Raw genomic sequence first — 19,623 nt, 5'->3', positions numbered from 1 at the left:
GAGTGGCGAACCCTACCACTGTATGAGGGAAGGGCTGTAAAACAGGGCTGGCTTGTGTGATTTTAAATGATGTGTCTGGCTGACAGCAGCAACTGGCCAAAAGCAGCTAAAAGCAAACCCATTTGTTTAGGACCACATGGCACAACTTCATCCTGTACTCTCGGCTTCTAAGCCCCACATAAAGGACACTGGACGAGAAGGCAAGATGCACTAGAGCGTCCACATTTTAAGTCTGGGGGGCACCGGGAGAAGAAAACTCAGTGCCCCTCACCACAAAGATGCACGACACTGACACGTGCTTTTTAATCAGATCAGGAAGTCTGGGGAAACTGCATAAAAGGTGAAGTTCTCAGGCATCATATGAACTTCCATGAGGTTCCTATTTTTGCATATCCAGAGAGCCTATCCTGTAGATTTGTGATCTAAGGAGATGGTGAGAAAAGATGGGCTTATGGAGACCCTTTCACTCTTTGACAGAGATGATTGGTAGATGATCGATAGATTAGATAGATAGATAGATAGATAGATAGATAAAGATTAGGTAGATAGGACACTGCCACACAAAGATACTTTGCATTTACACATTTAGCCTGGAGGAGGAGAAGAGTCAACCCTGAAATAGCCCCAGGGCTAAATCATGACCAGGCATTGTCTAATCACCAAGAGGAGGAGGGTAGGAAGAGGTTTGAAGTCAGCAGCCTCATGAGGGTACCACACTTAGAATACTGGGAATTTTAAAAACCCACAAGAAAAACACGGCACAGAAGGTATATTTATTGACCTCAAAGACAAGCATACTGATATAACCTTTTGCCGGAACCCAGGCGCCTCCTCTCAGTCCAGACCTTCCAACCACAGTCTGTAGCTACCAAGTTCTCCCATCCCTCTGGCCAATTAAATTGTTTACCTTAAGTAAATCCCAGGAAATGCTTTTAGGGTCACCTTGGCACGTCAGTCAGGGCTTAAGAAAGCCAGACCCGTCCACAGCAGAATGAAAGTTACACAATGTGGGCATGTTTGGGGCGCCTGGGTGTCAATCGGTTGAGCATGTGACTTCAGCTCAGGTCGTGATCTCATGGTCAGCGAGCTCAAGCCCCGAGATGGACTTGCTGCTGTCGACCTGTCAGCACAGAGCCCTCTTGGGATCCTCTGCCCCACTCTCTCCCTGCCCCTCCCCCGCTCATGTTCTCTCTCTTAAAAAAACCAAAAAACAAAACAAAACAAAAAACAGGGTATGTTCAAACCCCAAATTTTAGTCTGCTGGCATTCTTTTATCTCACCGCAATAATTACTTCCCAGGAGAGAAGTCAGCATTCCTGAAAGAAGTCATCAGGAAGCAGCAAATGTCTTAACTGATCTGGGGGTAACTTTCAGTTCTATGGTCCTATCTATATTCTCATTCCACACAGCTACAAATTGATCACTTTTTCAAGGCCCCATCAGGCTACCTGTGATGTTCATTCTTGATCTTTAGTCCAGCATATTCTGCTAAACCTGGGTCCCCAGGTATCTCTCCTGAATCTTTTCATAAGATACCCACGGGTAAGGAGGAAGAGTCTCACGTGATGAAGAGCAGGTGGTGAGGGATTCCACCGAGACACAGAAAGTTGGCTTAGCCATACCCGGGGCTCTCCACCAGGCCTCACTCCCACATATCTCGGTGGGGCTCGGCATCTCCACACCACCAGGCCTATCACTGGTGTCTCTCCATTTAAGGCAGTTGGTAATCATCAAAGAGCAAATGCTTCGAATCTCACCACAAATGTTCCACATACCCACTCATAGTTCTCCTAATTCAATTTATGAAAACGATCCAAATTAACACATCCGAATGATACGACTGAAGAAAAGTATCCATAGACAGATCGCCTATTTTTTTTTTAAATCATAAAATCACCAGGCTGTGAGGAGAACAAGAACAAAAACAAACAGAGAAGGACAAGAGATAAGCTCAAATTTCCCCAGCAGTTAGTGACAAAGCCAGAAGAGGATTCACATTTCTAATCTTCTAGAAGTGCAAGTGCCATATAAGTCCAAGCACAGAGACGTGGACGTGTTGGTTCACTGAGGACGTGGGTGCAGTTCCCTAACCTCGGCCAGGGTGGCTTCCACACAGACGGGCATAGCCTCACACCTCATCCGGCACCTGCTCAGTCTCTCCAGTCCCTTTCACAACCAACCTGCACAGATGTGGCCTCCACTTCCTCCCCTCGCACTCTTTTTCACTCGGTCCGAGATGGCTTTAGGTCCTAACTTTCTGACACTCCAGTCAAGGAGGCTCCCAACTGCCACGCCTGAGCCTCTCCGATCTGTTCTTCACAGGTGATCTTGCAGAAATATGAATTGGCTCCTGATACTCTCCTCCTACAAATCCGCGAGCTCCTTCCTACAGACCCCTGGATAAACTCTCAGGTCCCCAATCTGGCATAAAGGGTGCGGCGTGATCTGCCCTTGTCCTCCTCTCCAGCCTCAACCCAGCTCTCCAGAAGTTCCTCCAAGAATCAGTGTGCATCCTTGCCTTCAAAGCTTCACATCCCTCCGCAGCCTGGAATTCTCATTTGATAAACTTCTCATTTGATCACCTCCTGTCCATCCCTCCGAATGAAAAGTCTCTTCCTCAGAAAGGTCTTCCCAGCTCCCACATCTTAACTAGTGCCTTCCCCATCCTTATTCCTCTCTCCTAGGAAGTTGTTTAGAGCACCTGCCAATCCTTAAATGTTTGTTTCCTTTTTTAAAATGTTTTCATCTTATTTTTTTTGAGAGAGAAAGAGAGTGAGAGCATGAGCAGGAGAGGCAAAGAGAGAGGGAGACACAGAATCCGAAGCAGGCTCCAGGCTCTGAGCTGTCTGCACAGAGCCCGACGCGGGGCTCGAACCCACAGACCGCGAGATCATTATCTGAGCTGAAGCCGGACGCTTAACCGACTGAGCCACCTAGGCGCCCCTAAATGTCTGTATTTCTTTGTTTAATATCTGTCTCCCCATCCACCTCCCACCCCTACATGTCTGGTTTTTTTTTTACCACAGCATACTAGCACCTAACAGTGCATAACACTGGGTAAGTACTCCAATCCTTGTGGAATGAATGCTTATACATATTTTTATATGTAAAGAGGATACATATGATTACATAAGTTCATTGTTAAGTCAACATTGATAAGCATCTGCTAGAAGGTCAGCTGAGCCCAGATGATCTGCTCAGGATGATGAGCAAGAGGCTTTCATTCACCAGGGACCTCCTCAAGCACACTGCAGCCAGCTGCTATCAACATTAACTGCTAATCTGTAACATTATTAGCTAAAAGCAGATGTTAGCCCCTTATCATTCAACACGTGTGCAATTAAAGATAATTTTAAAGGGTACCTACTCCAAGCAAACCATGGTGCAAGGCTCTGCAGGATTCCAAGGAGAGCAAGACCCCCTTGCCCACAAAGAAATGATAAGAGAAAGAAAAATGATAAAGGAAGGCAGGGACGGAAATTCTTCTAAATCAGATTCTACATTTGATTGCACATTCTCAACATTGTTATTGAATTCGTAATTGGGATTTCTCTCCACGTTTCCCATACCAGGATCCTGAATGCAAAAATAAAACAACAGCAATAAATATTTTCTCCTCCTTCCCTGTGCCTCCTGACTGCCAAGAGCAGTGCCCAAAAGCCAGTTTCAGGATGAAATTCACAATCAGCCACCTCCAAGGACCCTCCACATCCACGACCTTACTGGAGAGGCAGACGGATGATGTCTTTGGAGTCAGAAGACCCCTTGCTATGATCAATTCCAAGTGGCTCACTTTGCCTTGTTTTCTTCATCTGCAACGTGGGCTTCCAAACCACCACCTGTCCATTGCTTATCACACTCTGTTACTAGAACTTAAATGAGATAACCCTGCGAAAGTTTCTGCAAACTATAGTACGCTATACAAATGTGACAGTTTGTGACTTTTATCAGGCAAATATTTAGCATCTTGTATTGACCTGTCTCGTGCTTGTTAATCTTGAGTCTCCAGGTCCACTGTGTGTTCAGGCTCAGAGAACACACATCTTTTATTCTGCCTGCCCTTGGTATCTGCAGTACTGGGCACACGGCACCCACACAATAGATTCTCATAGGTTGGTTACTTATTGGCTTTCTTGACGGATTTGACTCAGAGGACAAAGTGTTCTACGATTTTTCTGGATTTCTCATGGATAAGAAGCACTTTTTCTGGAAATAGCCATAATGTTTACCTAGCCCATGATCTTTATGATCTGTCTTCCTTTTTCCCAATTACATTGGAAAGAAGACTTTTTTGGCAAAAGCCAGAAGAACATTTCTCTAATGCAGTTTTCAAGGTTCCTTCTAAGGATGAGACAGAGGCCAAAAAGTCACTCGGTAACAGCGAGTCACATCTGGTTGGCGTAGGGCACAGTGTTGGGGCTGCAGGGATGAACGAGGAGTGCAGAATTTCACAGTCGCTCTGCACCCAGACTGCCAGGGATAAAATCTCGGCTTCACATAGTCCTACTTGTGTGATTTTGCACAAGTCATTTCATTTCTCTCTTTTTTTTTCTCATCTAAAATGGGGTAATAATTGCTACACTTATCGTGGTGAGCATTGTGTGATGTATGGCATTGTGAAATCACTATGTTGTATATCTGAAATTAATATAATATTGTATATCAACTATACTGCAATAAAAATAAATAAATATTTAAAAACTAAAATAGGTAATAATAGACCCCCACCTCCAAAGGTCGCCATCTGGATGAAATGAGTCAATACATAGAGAGCTTTTAGCACAGTGCCTAGTAGAGGGTAATAACAAATATTAGACATCTAGATCCTTGTAGCTAAAAAGACTGAGAGTCAAGAGATGATAAGTGACTTAAGTCCAGGAGCCATAAAGAGATTGAAACCAGGGCTGGACCGCACATCCTTGTGGGTATTTCACCCAAGTGGCACTCTGGAGAATCCACCTTCCAGAAACCTGAGAAGCAAGGGCAGTAAAGACACCCACCTTCCCCTCTGCCTGGAACTACCCTGGATAGCTGCCCCTGCCTGCTAGTGGGACCCCCAAGCCCAGCCTCCTCTTTATTTTTTTTTTTTTTCAACGTTTTTTTATTTATTTTTGGGACAGAGAGAGAGACAGAGCATGAACGGGGGAGGGGCAGAGAGAGAGGGAGACACCGAGTCGGAAACAGGCTCCAGGCTCCGAGCCATCAGCCCAGAGCCTGACGCGGGGCTGGAACTCACGGACCGCGAGATCGTGACCTGGCTGAAGTCGGACGCTTAACCGACTGCGCCACCCAGGCGCCCCCCAGCCTCCTCTTTTGATCTTCCATGGGACTCAGAATATACCTAGAGGGCTCCCACCTAGTGCTGGCTCCCCAGAAACACTGTGATGAAGAAGGAAAGCCTCACTCCCTAATGGGGTTGTTCTGAAGATTAAATGAGATAATGCCTGGAAAAGTGCCGAGAAGAGTAGCTGGCATATGGTATGCAGTCAATAAATGTTCTCTATTAAAAAAAAAAAAAAAGGAGGAGGAAACCCTGTGGTGCCTGCTCTCTCAAAGCTGCACACATTCCAACCCCAAATGCCAGACACAGGGCAGATTGAGATCTCGGGTAGAAGAGAGGGACTCAGAGTCCTGGAAGAATTACAGCAAAGGGCGAAATTCACTTAAGATAGAGGAGGTGTCTGGAGTCCCCATTCTTCCCCATCTTTCTTTAAAAAAACAATAAGGAAGAAGGAAGAATACTTAGCTGGTGCTTTGCTGGCAAACCCAAGCGTCAGAGTATTGGATTTTTAATATTTTAATATTTCTAAACAGAGCGAAGACTGCCTCCACCCCCTACCCTAATTATTTTCATACACTTGACCAGCAAAAGCTTGGCTTTGCCACACTGATGAATGGGCTTATTCAGGCTGGTTTTCCAGGTAAAAATGGCTCAGACACAAGCCGGAATTAAAACAGATCCCACAAATCTCCTTAGAATATTCACCACCTGCTTTGGATTCAGAGTTCTTAAGCACTTCAGGACCACCTTCTCCTCCCTACCCCAATATTGACAATCCCTAGTTGTGAAAAACACAAATTTAGTATCAGATCAAGAGAAGGAAGGAATCTGGTGGAAAAAAGAAAAGGAAGAACAGAACTAGACTGAGAGCAGAGATTCATGTCGTGCTGCGCATCCCCCAGAGCAGAGCCCAGGGCCTAGCCCAGGGGGAGCTGGTTGTAAAGGCAAAGTGATGAATCCATGTCCCCGCGGAATTTACCACCCAGGGAAGGAGGGAAACCGACATATTACACCAAATTCAACCACAAAATCAACTCCGCCCTCTTTCAGCCTGAACTATGTGGGGAAGAGAAGCACCAGGGCATCTCCCTTTAGCAAAGGGGCAGGTGCTCAGGAAAATGCTTGCTTCTCTTTACCTGCGCAAGGTATTTGCAAGTAGTCTAAAAAGGGGGGAAACACACACGGTTCTATGCAAATAGTTATGCAAATCACTTAAGCAAATACATGAAAAAGGGAGGGGAAGGTTTCCGATCTGGTTTTCCTCACCTGCCCCACTCTTCAAAGGGTAAGATGAAATACAAAATCCAGGAGCGGGACGAACTTCAAGTCCGCTCTCTATTAAGACTAGGCACAACCCCGCTCCACCCGCTCACGCTCTGGCCTCAAACCAGAGCCCCCGGGTTATTCAGGTGGGTGGAGGCGGTTCTTCGCTGTCCTCCACCCCTGCCACGGGCTGCCGGAGTTAGACTACCGGCTCGGTCTCCCTTGTGGAAATGTGTGTGACAGCAAGGACGCAAAAGGTGCTCCTTTCCCAAAAGACATGGGGAGAGACAGAGCGGGGAAGGCAGGGGGAGGGGGGGACGGGCGGGGAGACCGAGCCCTGCAATGCGAAAGGCTCCCAGCCCGGCTTGCCGCGGCTCCTGCCGGAAGGTCTGGCTTGCTCACCAGCCCATTCACATGTAGAGGTCCGGCAGCTACCCCGAGGAGCGCGGAAAAGGGAAGTTCCCGACCCCCCACCACCGTTGCAAAACCGAGGAGTCGGCGGGCGAGTCTACATGGGCCCTGCAAGCCCCAAGCGTCTCCCACCCCGAGCGCCCTGGCAGTCCGTGGGCGCAGCGCCGCACCAGGACAAGGGCCCTGGGTGCGCTCTTCCCTGCAACTGTCGCGGGGCGCCTTGCACCGCTGTAGGGCAAAGGGGAGGGGAGGACTGCCAGGAAAGAAGGCGGAGCAGGCGGCCGGGGAAGCACTTACATTCGCCAGGAAAGCGCCTCCTCTCGAGGAAGAGAAGGAAAGGCTTCCCGGCTAAGGAAACGCCCCAGGGATGCCCTACGCAAAGTGCCGCCTTCCCCCCCGCCCCCCTCCGCTCCCCGACTCTCCCGCCTCCGGTCCGTCCTCTACCCCGCAGCTACCCACCCCACGTCCCAAAGAGGATCCTAGATACCCTCCCGAGGCCTTCAGAGGGGCCCAGCCAGTCTCGCCACCCGCAGCTCGAGCAACAGGCGGATCTTTAGGACTACCAGCGACGGCGGGCTCCGAGGACCGGAGGATGAGGGGCGCCGCGAGACAGGCGCCCAGCAGAATGCAAAGTCCCTGCGGGCCTAGACCTGCGCGGTCTTGCCCCCGTGACCTGGCCCGCGGGGCTGCTGGGGCAGCAAAAGGTGGGGAAAGTTGCGGGGTCGCACGGGGAAGTCGCCGGAGTGCGCGCGGAGGAGGGGACAGGAGCAGGTACCTGCAGGAGTCCCGACGCCTCGAGCTCGCTCCGCTTTGCGACGCCGCCTGCCCTCGCTGCAGGAATCAGGCCTCGCCGCGCGGCCCCGCGCCCGCCGCGGCGGCGGCGAGGAGAGCGGGGTGGCCCGCCTGAGTCCGTCGGTCCGTCCCGCCCGGCGGGAGCTAGGCGCCTGGGAGCCGCGAATAGGGCGGGGCGGGGCGGGACGGGGCGGGGCCGGCCGCTCGGCCGCCGCCCCATTGGTCGGGCTTCGGCAGCCGCCTGGCTTCGGGCCCTCCGCCCGCGCTCCCCAGGCTGAGGGCCCGGCGCTCAGACGCCGGCTATTGCAGGTTGCGGGACTCAGGCCGTGCGACCCGCGGATGCACGGAAAGACAGGCGGCCTTGCGGAGCGCGCGCCCCCGCCCAGGCCCGAGTGCAGAGTCACCCCCGGAGCCGCGTGCCCTGTCCGGGTGGGAGCAGGAGCGCGCCCAGTGCCTCCTACCTGCGCGCCCTCCGGGCTGGAGCCGCGACCCAGCGGGAGACCGACCACCTCATTCCGCGGCCCCGGCGCCTCCGGCAACTGCCTCTCCAGAAGTCGCGACCCAAGCGACACTCTGTACATTGGCCGGGATTCTCTTAGGAAGTCCCGAGGCCCCAACTTGTTTTAAAACAAAGTGCGAAGAAAAAAACGGCCCCGGTCCTGCCTGTTTACCAGCAGCCCCGCTGCCCGAAGACTCGTGCACGGTGCAGAACAAGACTGTTTCACACGCTCCGTTCCTCGACTTACCTACCAAGTCACATGCACTGAGCGAAAGGGGGACGAGTCGAGTCTCCTTCCCGAAGGATGGAAGAGGGGTCAGAGGGAGATGCCTTTGGCCGAGGTTGAGGAACAAACCCGGGCCTCAGCGAGGGCGGCGTGCGGTCCAGAAGGCGTCGCGGGCCCCTCTGCGGTGAGCAAGAACTCAGTGAACCGCCCGGAGGAGAAATGGGACGCTCGGGGACCCACCCCCGCGCTCCCCCGCCCGCCCCCAAACTGCAGATTTTTAAGTTGTGCAGACTTGCAATAATTCCTCAGAGCCAGCTGCTCCAAGCTGTAGGCTCCCAGTGTTCCTGGGTTCCCGCCCCACATCACGCAGTGGAGCAGCCGCCCCCAACCCAGCACCTGCTGACCACTGGCCTCTGACTAGCACCTAGCAAGACCACACGGAGTGAAGTTCCAGGCCCTGAACCAGGCACATGGGAGAGGACAAGGGCAAGGGGATGTACGGAAAAGGTGAAAGACACCTTCTTTGACCTCGTCCAAGTACCGGCTGATGTCTTTGGATTTTCACATTGTTTTTGTTTGATCAAAACCCACAATAGGAATCAAAAGGAGCAATGTTTACAGTATCTGGTAGGCTAAAAGGGGGTGAAATCTGCTCCTTACAGGGATAAGGATAGTAGCAAGCAGGAATGGCAGAGGAGAAGAGAAAGCACAACACAGTCTTTCCTCAGACACCAGCATTTTCATTTGGCTCATGGAAGGCAAGGTGGGGATGCAAGTGACTGGAGAACAGGTATTGGGGGCCCTCTGTCCCTAATCCCATTGTTCTTTGGCTCCCCCAAGCCTGTCCCCTGTTGTGGAAGAGGATCCAAAGCATTTGTCTACACTGCTGTTTGCAAGCCTCTGAAGAAGGTAATTTGCATATGCAATCATGATGTTTAGGGTAAGATCTAAGATTATTCTAAAAATACATTTATATTTTATCAGCACCTAAGAAGAATGCTTCCAAATCTCTCCCAGCAGTTAGCTATTTAATCATTTTAAATCACTAAGTTATCCAAAAAGTCCAACATTGTTTACTTGAGAATGAAATATGTTCAGAATCTTCCAAGCACTGCAGAAGGCATCTGCAGTGCAGAAGAGTCAGGGAGCAAGGTCTTTCTCATGGGTCTGGATGGCACCTGTGAACTGGAGGGAAGGCACCCATGGTGGAGGTCAGAAAGCACCCCCACATGGCATCTGTGAAATCTGGAGACAGAAAGGACAGGCCTCCACTATGGCCATATGGGGGTGGGGTGTAGAAGGGGCACAGATTTAAGAGACAGACTGGGGTTCTCATCATGCACTACCCTAGGGGGAGCCCCATAAGCAAGTCACTTAGTGAACATGGTGTTTCTTCTTCTATAAGAAAACTTCCTCCCTTACAGATGATCATGTGAAGCAAATAGAATAATAAACAGGAAAGCATTGTATGGACCATAAATTACATGTCTATTCCCAAAATGTTCACCCCTGACAGTTTACCAAGGTTGGGCCAGGCAAAGTGACAAATGCATTCATACACACACACACACACACACACACACACACACACACAAAACCATGCTCTCCATCACCACCCCCTCCTACTAGGGTTTCTTCCTCTGACCTCAGTCTCTGTTGCCACAGTGCCTGCTCTGATCCACTTGACTGCCTCTTTCCTCCCACACACCCATCTCCTTCCTACACCATCTAAATGTCTTTATGCCACATGATATGACCCCATCCCCTTTTCATTAGCCATGGACATAGAAAAGCATCTGGACAAGCCATGCATTAACCTATAAGGGGTTCATCATCAGCTGACAATAGTACTCACTCCTCCATAGTTTCCAAAGAGACTCCCAGAGTCAGTGAAGACGTCTCAAGCAAATGTGGGCCCAATGCAGTTTGTCTTCTAGGTTTCCATATTCTTTCCTGCTCTGGACACTCCTTTTTAAGGTCTTTCTCTCTTATCCACTTACCCACTGTCCATGTTCTCCCTCTCCTCTTCCCTCCCAAACCTTTTCCTGACCCTTCGTTGTCTCTAAAATCCAAATGACAGAAACCCAGCTGAATGTCACCGCTGGAAGTAAGGGAAGTACTGATTTGCTTTTTAAATTGAAAAAGGTCTACGTGTGAAAATGAAGGTGTTCTCACCTCTGGCAAGAAGATGGTGAGTGAGGAAGCATTTGTAATAGTGGCTAACATTGATTCCATTGGTTCCGCTTATTGGCTTCCCTTTAGACAGCAGCCTGAGTGTCACTCCAGCCCATCTCAGGATGTGAAACACAATTCCCCCAAAGCGCCAGTGTTTTTCATGTCGCCCTGCACTCACAGTGGTCTCCCTCTGCTTGGAATATCCTTCCCAACCTGCAGCCTTCTTTGCTCAAGCAACTCACTTTCTCTTAGGAGACCATTCAGTTTCTAATCACTACCCTCTGGAAAGCACCCACCTCCCCCCACCCCCACCCACCCTGGGTTGTGTACCTCCTCTCCATGCTCCCTCAGTGCCTTTAGCTTCTTGCTTAGGTAGCACCCACCATATTGAATTTTCATTGTTTATCTTCAACCAGGCAATGAGCTCCTTGAAGGCTGAATTTCTAGGACCTTTCATAGGGTCTGCATATTTGTGCAGTGAATTACTGAAGGCTCCGTCATAGGACTGCTCAGCTCCATGTGCTTCTGATGGGAAGTGATATGCTTTATTTCTTCCATCAGGTAAAGAGAAAACATATAAACCATCACATCAATCTCTGCTTGGATGCCAGGCAGGTCAAGACTAAATGTAGTTGGGGCACCTGGGTGGCTCAGTCGGTTGATCATCCAACTCTTGGTTTTGGCTCAAGTCATGATCATGGTTTTGTGAGTTGGAGCCCTGCATCGGGCTCTGTGCTGGCAGTGCAGAGCCTGCTTGAGATTCTTCTGTCCCTCTCTCTGCCCACCCCCCACTTGTACTGTCTCTGTCTCTCTCAAAATAAATAAACTTAAAAAAGATAAGAAAAAAAAAGACTGAATCTAGTTAATTAGCTAGAATGCTTTTATTTCAGATAATTGCTACAATGATTTCTCTTCTTTCACAAATTATTTGTAAGCTTACTTTAAATGTCCTGCTATATTATTTTTAGATTGAAAGTACCTTAAATATTTGTGGTGTTCAAGACCAAAGCTTGAATGCTAATCTTTCTCTGCCTCTGATCAGCTCAGCGATATCTCCTCTCAGGTTCTCAGTTTGGGTTTGAACAAGATGACCCCCAAGGTGTTTGCCAGTTCTAAAAGCCTTGCAATTCTATAGATAAAAGGACAAAATTTATAAATTATTAAAGAAAAAAATCTCTGTAACAGAATATGGCTTAAGTCTTCAGGCGCAAAGGAATCCTCTTCTCAGGGAATTGGAGGTTTCCTCTGAGGACCCTTGAGCATTTCCCAAGATGAGTTCCATAGAACACCTGTGTCATGCTCAAAAGACTTTGGGCAAACACATACTGTGTTCCACTTGTCCATATTCATAATACACTTTAGCATAGTAAAGGCTCTGTCTATAAAAACACTCCAAGGGATGTGCTCATAATCTGGCTGCAACCCACCTTTTCAGTCACATTTCAAGCTCTTCACACTTTTCTTCCTGTCTCACTCATACCCACAGTCCTCCCCTGCCCTGATGCACACATGGTCCATTCTTACATTCCATCCTGACACATTAGATCCATCTTTCCACTGTGCTCATTGTGTGCTCTCTGAGCCTTGTTCCTGCCTGAATCCTATTTCTAGAATGCCCCCTCCTCTGCCTGGCAAATGCCAACTTAACCTGCAGTATCATTATCACTAGTTCTTTGAAGCTTTCCTTGACCCACAAATCATATTTAGTTGTTCCTTCTACTGGGTCCCATTATACTTTGTACAAACCTCTAGTTACAGTCATATTCTTATAATATTGTCACCTTTTTAGATTGAGTCTTCTCAATTAAACTGTGGGCTCCTTGAGGGCAGGCACTATGTGGTATTATTTACCTCAGTATCTTGAGAGCTGGGTGCATTACAGATGCTCAGTGCCTACTTTAAGAATGAAAAGGTAGGGGTGCCTGGGTGGCTCAGTCAAACATCCAACTCTTGGTTTCAGCTCAGGTCATGATCTCACAGTTTCATGGGTTCCAGTCCCGTGTCGAGCTCTGCACTGGCAACATGGAAGCTGCTTGGGATTCTCTCTCTTCCTCTCTCTCTGCCCCTCCCCCACTCACACTGTCTCTGTCTCTCTCAAAATAAATAAACTTAATTTTTTTTTAATTTAAAAAAATAAAAAGGTGGATGAATGGTGGATGGATGGATGGATGGATGGATGGATGGATGGATGGATGATGGATAGATAGGTGGATAGGTGGATGGATAGATGGATGAACTAAGGCCTTCAGACTTCAAGGAGAGTACAAGAAAGCAAGCCCAGAGGTACCAAAGACCAAATGAGTCAACCTCATGGTTTTTCCTTCTTTTGGGGTGTTATACACCTATTTTAATAATCCTTCATTCCTGCAATGGAACTTAGGGTCTAGCCTTTATTTCCAACTAGAAAAGTGAACAGTTGCTGCATGGTAGAGACTGCTAGGCACAACCCCGTGATCTTTTCTGTTTCTTCAGTAATAATATCCCCAGTGGTCACCTGGATCATAAGGTGACGAACTCTTCCTGGTTTCCCTAGGATTGTCCCACTTTTAAAAACCTTAAAATCCAGGGTTTCAGGAACCTAACTAGTCCAGACAAACCAGGGTCTGGTCATCCCATTTGATGGATGCCCAGGATAAAGTCTACATGTCCAAACCTGTGGGGGAGAACTTGCCACTAGGGGAGAGCACATGACTGAGTTCTTTCCAAGGGGGTGGTGGTGGAAATGGTCTATTCAGTCTCTGGGATGGAAGGAATTTTGTATTAAAATTTCTTCTGAAAAAAATATCACAACTTTTTACTGCAATGGTAGGGTGACAAGAAGGAACCAAAAGATCTTTCTGGAGGAGCAAGGTGGAAAATCAGCGCCCTGCTGTCTGCTGGGAGAGCACTCTCTCAAATGCATCCTCCTCTTCCTCTTTAATTGCAGCTGCAACTACCCATGGATGTTGGGCAGCTGCAATGACTTCATGTTTCTTGCCTTTTCCTTTTTTTTCTCTTGGTCACAGAGGATTAAATCCCTCACCGTCCTCAAGTATGGCGTATTGTCAGCAGCAGCACACACAAAGCCTCTCTCCTGTTTTTATTATTTATTTATTCCTTTATTCCCCATTCCACACATGCATTGCCAGCCCACTCTCCACAGGTAGCCATTCTAATGTGCTTATTGATAACCTTCTGTTTCCATGTGTCCTTGTACAAGGTTGCTTTGAATGCATGCATTTTTAATTTATGCAAATGGAATTTGTCCTTTATCTTAATCTTCTCGGGTGTTTCACTCCACACTGTGGTGGTTTTGACCTCCATCCTTATTGCTCTGTGTGCCTCTGGTCTGCTCCTCTTTTCCACTGTGCACATCGTCCCCTCCCCAATGACAGGTGCCCAGAATGGGCCACATTCTCCACCACCACCACAGCACTGGACTGGACAACCTCACAGGCGCCCCCTTATGGACCTGGGAAGAATGGGAGAGGTGGATACATACCCAACAGCAGGATTGCTGGTCATAGGGTATGACAGGGTTGATAGAAATATTGAAATATTTATGTACTAGCTGGTAAACAGTCATGCCCTGAAGCTCCCTCAGTATCCTTCCTGTTGTCTCAGCTCCTTCTCCAGGATCCCCCAGAACTTCCCACCATCCTACAACTAAAGGGTCAATGCCTGGCCCAGCCAGAACTGACAGTCTTTCTAGCAGTTGTTAAATATTTTGACTCTTGCCCCTGAATATGCACATACTTGATTCAATGGTCCCATTCCTTATTTCTTTTTTTTTTTATGTTTATTTATTTTTGAGAGAGAGAGAGAGAGCGTGAGCAGGGGAGGGGCAAAGAGAAAGGGAGACACAGAATCTGAAGCAGGCTCCAAGCTATTAGTACAGAGCCCAATGTGGGACTCAAACTCGCAAACCGTGAGGTCACGACCTGAGCTGAAGTCAGACACTTAACTGACTGAGCCACCCAAGTGCCCCATTCCATTCCTTATTTCTTCATAAGGAATGAACAACAAAAAGAAACCCGAGGGTTCAGTCCAGTCTCTAGTCCTATCTTTAAGGAATTCTCAGAGCTGCAGAAATCCTGCTGATGTTTCTATCTGGATTACCAGGCTTGTATCCTTCAATCCTGTGCAGAAATGTGGGAGCCAGCAGGCTGTGACCACTCTCCCGATATCAGGGCCAACCCCTGAGGCAGCGTGCCAGCAAGTGAAGCACCCTTCACTCCACACCCTGAGTCTGACCCTAGCTCTGTTCCTCTCTTGCTGTGTGACCTGGAGTATCTCACCTCTCTCTCTGACCTTCAGTCTCCTCATTGTCTATATGCTCCCTGACAGGGTGGGAGTAGAGTTCAAATAAGATAATGATATGATATAGAGCAATATAGAGGAAAGAAAAAAAAAGCCTCTTGGTATCCAACTCAGAGTAAAATTAGCTGTGTCACCTTGGCCCTCCCCGTGTCTCTCTTTCTCCCGTAGAAAATGGGGATAATTATACTGTATTGTATCCCCCAATTATTATGAGATTCCATGTGCTGCCTTGACATCATTGAGTGTCACAGGGCCCCCAAAGCTTAGTCAAGATTCCCCTGCTCTGGCCAGATATGTCCCCCACACAGCGGGGAAAGCCTCCCCTTTTGGTTCCCTCCTTTGGTTCTCCCCTTTGGTTCCCCTATTGACTGGACCATTTGCACCCTATCTGGTCCTCAACCTAATGGGTTTTGCCTCCCTGCCAGCCTGTGGAATTGTTCAAAAAAGCCAATCGCATCCTCCTGCAGGAACCAAGAGTAGCCTCATGCTCTTGTCACTACAAAGTCTGCCTCCTTGGAGCCCCTGCTGGTTCCCCTGTGCTCCCAAGTGCTCCCAAGTGGCCCTGTGGGTTGTGGCGTCCTTCTCCTCAGTGCCCACCCCCAGGAGTACACATGACTAATAACCAGTTGTCAGTCTCATCTGTCCTGTGTCATGTGTCATGTGTTCAAGGCTCATCCTGTTTATAGCAAGAACCCTCCTTCACCAACCAAGTGACTAGGAGGTGATCAGAACAGATATCTATCTCAAAGAGTCATAAATCTGGGGCCTCCACTACTTCATGGAACTATTATATAATGCCATATACTGCCAATCATGACCATTCTTTTTTTTTTTAAGTTTATTTATTTATTTATTTTTGAGAGAGAGAGAAAGAGCACGCACAAGCAGGTGAGTGGCAGGGAAACAGGGAGAGACAGAATCCCAAGCAGACTCCACACTATCAGTGCAGAGCCTGACTCAGGGCTCGAACTCACAAATCATGAGATCATGGCCTAAGCTGAGATTAAGATTCAGAGGCTTAATTGACTGAGCCAGCCAGGCGCCCCCTGCAATTCCTTTATCTAAGAGAAAAATAAATAGTTTATTTGTGTGTCGGTGTGTGTATTAAGGCAAGTGATCCTTATCTCAACTGTTACAACAAATACTTCATATTAATAAATATTACACATACTATTTTATTTAGCTCTTGAAAATGTCATTAGGTTTTTTAAAAATTGAGATGCTTCATGATTTTTTTTTTTTTTTTTTTTTTTTTTAGCTTCTGAAATGTCAAGCTTTGTGGTGGTACAGCATTGCATCGCAGACATTTTCACAACTTCCTTTAGGAGATCCAAATCAATGTTCGGGCTCAGGTCATTTTGTGACTGCAAAGTATGGAAAATTCTACCTTCTTCTGAACTAGCAGATAAATTTCAGGCCAGTAAATCTGCTGTACAAGACTTGGGCCCATGCGCACCCTCATTCACATACAAACACACTAAAATGCCCACACCTGCATGGGTGTGCACCTACTCTCAGGAAGTTACACATATGCTTCAAATACACACACAGCCACACACAGGTACACCCTCATATCCACTCTCCAGTGGCTCCCTGAGATTGTGGAGTCCCCACGTCTCTCCTTCATCAAAGCACTAAGCTCTTATGAGTTATTAATTTCAATAACCTTATATACTAGGCTGACGGTAGGATGCTGAGTCATAAACAGCAAGAGCAAGAAAGCCTGATAGTCGATCATTAGTCATGGAGGTGCACTCTGGGAGAGGCAGGAAGAGGGGGATCTCCTCCCAGACACAGTGTCAAGGTCAGAAGAAGAATCCTGATGAGCTGGGGGGTAAGTTGGTCATTATGAGGGCTCACCTTCATGGAGGACACTTCCATGAGAGTGTGAATTAAGCTTCTATCCAAGCCTTTGTTCTCTCTCCAAGGGTGCTCTTCTCGACAAGCTTATCAGTTGACTCAGTCCCTGCTTGTATATTTTGATGTCGCTTAGACCTCAACTTCTGGCTCTGATCCCAGTCCTTTGAGAGGCTTCTCAGAGCTGCACATAGTGTTAAGGACTTTGGGAAACACAAAGAAGGAGAAACATAATAAATGCTCTCAAAAAGTGAGCATTCTATCAGATAATCAACTGAGAAATAAATGTCGAGAGCCAGCTCTAAAAATGTATGGCTAATTTAGGAGATCTAAAATAATGCTTACTACCTGTAGAACTTTGGAAATAATAATTTCTGCCCTCAGAAACTTGTGAGCTATTTATTCGAGGATATCTTCTGATGCTCAGCAAGTCTTTATTATTTTTTCAATACTTCCCATAGAACCCCATCCAAATCTCCCTTCTAAGCCTTGGAGTGTCTCCATCTCAACTCAATCCCCAGGTCTCATCCTTAGCACATGACCTGGCCACCTGCTAACTGAGAAGATAGAGGCTGTGGGAGGTGTGGTCCCTCACCTTCCATCTTGTCCACCTCAAAGTCTCTCTGAGGCTTCCACACTTTCTCTCTCTCCTGCTTTGAAGAAAGGTGCTTATACCGAAGTACTTAGGAGAGTCAATATAATGGTGACCAAGACATGAAAGACTATAGAGAAAGAGAATTTTAATAAATGACCACCAAGGAACAAATTATAATCCTAGAATGTCAGAGTGTAATGGAAATATGGAGTTTGGAAATATGTAGGTTTCAGAGGTATTTCCAGGGTCTACCACTTACCACCTATTTAGCCTTGAGCATGTGACTCAACTTTCATTTATTAATTCCTTCAGCCAACATTTGAAGGTCTATTGAGTGTCAAGTGTACTAACCATAGCTACAATTGAGGCATTATAAAATGAGGGGTAATAACAATACCAATTTAAAAGTTTATCTTGAGGCTTGGTGCCCCACCAAGCACAAGAAGGAATAGTAAGTGTGAATTACCTTCCACTTTCCTTCCTGGCTTATAGCACTCATGTTCCTATTCTGTATATAAAGAGGCATTTCTCATAAACAAAATAAATTTCCAGTTGGTTAATGAGAAGTATTGATATAAATCCCACATAAACTTCACACCCTTTTTTCCTCCTAACAATAAAGCACTAGGTTGTACGTAGCTAGTTGAACCACATTCTTATTCTACATAAACCATCCCAGGGACAAATCCTGCCAGATGATGACAGGAGGGACCCCTTAGGCTAGAGGCCTGGCAGCGTGGCTTCCAAATGTGTTCTCCGTGACAATCAGAAGAGCTATACTGTCATTCATTCATTCCCGCAGTCAACAAAGGTTTTCTGAACATTAATATTATACCAGGATCAGTGCAAAGAACTGGGATTCTTGAATGTGAATTTCAAGAACCCAGATTTAAAGGTGCAAATTTTTTAATTTTCTTTATTTCTCTATCCCTGATGGCTCTTGAGAACTCATTTCTGCATGGCAGCAGAAAACAATATTGGTAATTCCAGGTAAATCTGGTGATTTCTAGAATTAAATTCCCCACCTCCACCCCCTTCCCTTATTTTCTGAAGTATCTCTATGACCCATGGAGGGCTGTGTGTGCATCACCCCAGCAGTGGGGGTAAGTGAAGTATAGCATCACCATGGGCCTCCGCTGGACTGAGCTGCCCACTGAGTGATACTCCTCCCACCCCATCACACATCTCTGGTATCCATGTTTTCGCTGGGCCCTCAGTTGCTTGTTGAACTCACCCTGTTCCCTTGTGGACCTGACCCCAGCACTTCGGGGCCATCACTCCATCTCAGCATGCCTGCACTATGTCTGCAGGGTCTAAATCTCCTGGTCCCATTTCCTATACTGCATGGGGCATGTGGCCCCTGTAAGGTACACCGAGGGCCACATTTTCAGATAGCTTATTCTGCTGTCACTGTTCTCAAAGGCCATGCTGGGAGCAGGTATCTCTATATGGCTTCAAAAATGGGCAGTGGTACCCTTGCTCTGGGGTTCTTCCAAATTTACGTGGACTTTCCATCTTCCTCCCCTTCTTAGGGCCTCCACCAGCTCTCTTAGATCTAAGTTCCAAGGTCTTCCTGCCATCTCTCAGCTTGCTCTATCAACTCTAGGAAAGCTGGTTCTTCATGTATTCCCTTTCCCCTCTACTGGCTATGCCATTTGTGGGGCCATGAAAAGAGCACAGATAGAGGTCCCCAGCGCCTTATCAGATACTCTTGCCTTCCTATTCTAGTTCCTTCCAACAGTATAAGGGAGCCTCACACACAGCCTAATGAACACAACTCATTCATCCAAGATGTCTGTAAGGCCTGGTTTCAAGCCTGTGTACCAAAGGGTTTTTATTTTCTCAGACATGTTATCATCAGAGACCATGTTTTGGTTAATGTCATGGTGTGGTAGTTCTATGGACCATAAGATAGTGTAAATACAAGTCCCAAACCTAATTGTGAGAGTAGAAAAAAAAATTATTCTACCCAGAATCCAAATTGAAACAGACAAGCTTTCTTGTCAGCTCCATTTGTCAAAAAGTAGCTTTTTTTCCTTCTATTCTAGCCTTTTACTAAGTATTTAGTCGTCTGTGCTTTCAGGCTGTATGGAAGGGTAGTAGTTACTTTCTACGTTCATTGGATTTCCCAGGTTAGTCAGAGCAAAAGACAGGTTTGGGGGGCAGGTCTTGGAGACTGCCAGGGTGACCATCCTCCCTCAGGGAAAGAGAACAATTTAATCACA

The 19,623-nt window shown here is 47.4% G+C and overlaps 1 protein-coding gene across 3 annotated transcripts in view; it reads right to left on the bottom strand.

The window, feature by feature from the left end:
• KCNS3 (potassium voltage-gated channel modifier subfamily S member 3) overlaps positions 1 to 8,674 on the bottom strand; it is a 39,686-nt gene extending 31,012 nt beyond the window's left edge. Inside the window, exon 1 of one of the 3 annotated variants that reach the window (XM_058682590.1) lies at positions 8,494 to 8,674. The gene's annotated coding sequence lies outside the window, so the exon portion shown is untranslated. Of the gene's footprint in view, positions 1 to 7,730; positions 7,870 to 8,493 lie in introns of those variants that run through there. The other 2 variants (XM_058682591.1, XM_058682589.1) reach the window with 2 other exon arrangements.
• Positions 8,675 to 19,623: the final 10,949 nt, after the last annotated feature.

This window comes from Neofelis nebulosa, chromosome 9, assembly GCF_028018385.1.
Source record: "Neofelis nebulosa isolate mNeoNeb1 chromosome 9, mNeoNeb1.pri, whole genome shotgun sequence".
Classification (NCBI taxonomy): Eukaryota; Metazoa; Chordata; class Mammalia; order Carnivora; family Felidae; genus Neofelis; species Neofelis nebulosa.
This window is presented reverse-complemented; position numbering and strand designations above follow the sequence as displayed.